Raw genomic sequence first — 3,793 nt, forward strand, 5'->3', positions numbered from 1 at the left:
GTTCTCACCTACATCGTCCACAAGGGACGACTCGGGAACTCAACTCCTACCTCGGGCAGCTCACCTTTCCCCCTATGCCCAGGGGAGAGGTATCAAGCCGTTTGACAGCTGATGCAGGCTGTCAGAACGGCTTTTACGCAGAAACAGGCGGGAGCAGCAAACAGCTGCGTCCAGCGAAGGCGCCTGCCACCGGAAGTCTTTCTAATTTCCCATTCTAAATGTGGATTTTATCAATGACCTGGCTATAATGTAAAACATTGACACTTTTGCTACAATAAAAGACAAAGGAATATACTTTTTCCTTGTCAGATTTCTATTTTGTAGAAATATACTCACATAAAAATAAATGGTTGCCTAACCTTTTCCTGCTTCTTTTAAAATAATAATTTGAAAATATTTATCTTTGATTTAATTCAGTTCACATCCCAACAACAAGAGAGGCAAAACCAGAAACTTCAGCTTTTTTTTTTTTTTTTTAAAGGCAAATGTTCTATTAGAAGAAAATATATATTACTTGTAATATGATTTTGTAATTATCCAAATAATGTAAAATCCAGGATTGCCAAATTACAACATTAAAGATATGGATTTGGCTCTGAGGCATTTTCAGAAAATCCACAAGTTAGGGAACTTAACTTGTGTACTTTTTTGTGTACTTAACCTGTGTACTTTTGTGAAATATGTCTAGTTGAGCTGGGGGGAACCAGAAAAAACTAGGTCCATCATAATTTGTATCACCTCAGAATCCTAGAGTAGTTTAATGAGAATGTGTTTTACATGTATGTCTATAATAACTTGGTTTTAATTGGTATATCTTTTGCCTGTGTCTCTGTTTCCTTGTTAAGAGATTGTATGGAAGTGTGACATTTGTGGATGTGACTTGATAGTGTGATTTTGTGTCTGTATATACACATGCTGTAACACACACACACATATTGTATATCTACATATACATTTACATCTATCTATCTATCTATCTATCTATCTATCTATCTATCTATCTATCTATCTATCTATCTATCTATCTATCTATCTATCTATCTATCTATCTATCTATCTATCTCTATTGTCCCCAATTTGGGTCTGAGCCTGGTGCTGAGGCCGATGAAGAACACCAGACACGAAGTGCAGTTTTTGTTTCCTTTTATTGAAGCACTTCAGCAAAAGGGGCCCCAGTCAGCAAAATGCCAGGACCTAGAAGAAAGGATTCAACAAGCTTTTATACAGTTTTTCAAAGTGGGCTATGGAAGTATTGCTTGATAGGCATTCTGAAAATTATCTAAAGGGTCCTTTAGTGGCTCCATGCCTTCCTATTTCTAAGTCCTAACTAATAAACACTTCAAAAGTTATCTAACAGGTATTCTATTGGCTCTATTTCAGCCCTATTCCTAAAAGTTAACTAATAGGCATCCTAGAAGACTTTTAGCAGGTCTTCTATTGGCTCTGCCTTAGCCCTATTCATTATTGTAGCAATACATCTTGTATGATGTGCCTGACAGTCAGCTCTGGTTTTCTACATTGAAAGGGGCCCCAGAGGCGTAGCGTGGGGGGTGCAGGGGGGGCCGGCCGCACCGGGCGCAACATCTGGGGGGCCGCGCTCGCACTCGCAGCTCTCTGCCCCTGCCTGTGCGAATCTGATCCGAGCCGCCGGGTCGCCGCCCACTGTGGAGGGGGGGGCGCAAATTACTTGCCTTGCCCCGGGTGCTGACAACCCACGCTACGCCACTGAGGGGCCCCACCTACCCACACTGCCTTTTCCTTTATCTTTGTTATACAAGCCTTGTAAATACACATCTCCTCCCTTCCTTCTGAGTTCATGCCATTTTTACAGCAAATGGCCCATCATCTGTCTGTCTGTCTGTCTGTCTGTCTATTATCTATCATACAGAGCCAGTTTGGTCTAGTAGTTAAAGTACCAGGCTAGAAACTGGGAAGCCATGAGTTCTTGTCTTGCCTCAGACATGGAAGCTGATTGGGTGATCTTGAGCCAGTCACTGTTTCTCAGCTCGACTCACCTCATGGGTTATGTTGTGAGAAAAATAGGAGGAAGTAGTTTCCTGCCTTGAGTTGTTTATAACAATAATAAAGGTGGGATATAAATAAATAAATATAGGAAATACCACCAAAACCCATACATTTGTATTGTTTTGTATGTATTTTATAAATTTGTATTGTTTTGTATGTATTTTAAATAGATTGTCAGCCGCCCTGAGTCCTACGGGAGAAGGGCGGGATATAAATCCAAATATAAATAAATAAATAAATAAATAAATAAATACATAATAAGCCTTGATAACAACAGAAGGAAAGACACATTTATTTATTACTAAATAATGCAGGGCATCCACCGGAAAGCATTTTAGGATGCAATGAAATGGGCTCCTTATCATACTGTATATATCCAGCTGCTGAACAGAAAGAGGAGAAACAGATAACCAAGCTTTAAAAAAAGACATTCACTTCAAAAGAGATGCTGGAGTTCTTCAAGCCTCTTTCTGGGTTCAGAGCTAAAGAATACCAGAGACAAGAGGGGTTAAGCAAAAAGATGGTTGGGGTCCAAGAAAAGGTTGCTATAACCAAGGTTATAAGTCACGGCATAGGTTACAAATGTGGGGGTACAATTGGGATGAAATTAATGCTTTCATCAAAAACTATTTTGGCCTTTGATACTGCCATATAAAGTCCACAGCAACTAATCCCTCCCAAGTACAGTACAGGTATTATTCCCCATAGCTCTTACTCTAAAGAAAGTTTTTTTTCCCCAGATGACTTATTTGTTTATTTATTTAAATTAATTGGCCACTCAGCTGCAGTGGCTAGATGACTTAGGGCCGTGGTGGCGAACCTATGGCACACGTGCCACAGGTGGCACGCAGAGCCCTCTCTGTGGGCATACGCGCCATTGCCACAGTCCTAGGCCTTCAGCTGGGTTTTATAAAACTTTTTTGCTTTAGGCTTCCGCTGCAGTGTGCAAAAAAAAAAAAAAGGTTTAATCAATTAATCCATTTCAACTTCTTGCGGGAAAAAAAAATCTCGCAAAGTTGGAATTGATTGATTGAACTTTTTAGTCCCACCCAGTCTGCCATTATCACTGCAGCCACACCCACCCAATGGGCCACGCCCTCCCGGCACCTGACGATACACAAGTGGGTTTTGGGTTGCAGTTTGGGCATTTGGTCTCTAAAAGGTTCTCCATCACTGACTTAGGGCCAGTTATTCTTCTTTCTCTTTTCTTCCTCTCTCAGAGGAAGGAATGTTATGCATTGAATGCTACCTTTAGTCTCTAGAGAAAAGTAGGATATAAATCTAACAATTAAATAAAAGAAAGGGAATTAAATTCCTAACACCTCCCATCCTCATGATTTCTGCATGTATGAACCTGTGCTTGTACTTTAATATGAGGAAAAAAAATTAAAAGGAGATTAGAAAAAGTGTGGACAAACTGAATCCCCTCAGAAGCCACTCTCCTTGGCATTAATTTACTATTGCATTAACAAATAATAAAGTGACATATAATAACAGGCTAAAATTTTGCAAGTAAGCGCTTTGACCATGGGTGCCTGTTGCCGTGTCATATAGACTAGGGGCATTGGGTAACCAATGCAGACACAAAATGATAAACTGCAAGAATACCACACTGAACATCTGTAGTAGAGAGAAAAATGTTGTTGATGTTTCTGATTTGAACCCAGGATGTTCTTTTTTATGGAATGAAAGGCAAGGTGTTGCAAAAATATATCCAGTGGCGAAAGTGTAGACAATACAAGGGCAACAGAAGTTTGGAATATAACTT

Source organism: Protobothrops mucrosquamatus, unplaced genomic scaffold (genome assembly GCF_001527695.2).
Source record: "Protobothrops mucrosquamatus isolate PMUCROS unplaced genomic scaffold, P.Mucros_1.0 scaffold672, whole genome shotgun sequence".
NCBI classification, from domain to species: domain Eukaryota; kingdom Metazoa; phylum Chordata; class Lepidosauria; order Squamata; family Viperidae; genus Protobothrops; species Protobothrops mucrosquamatus.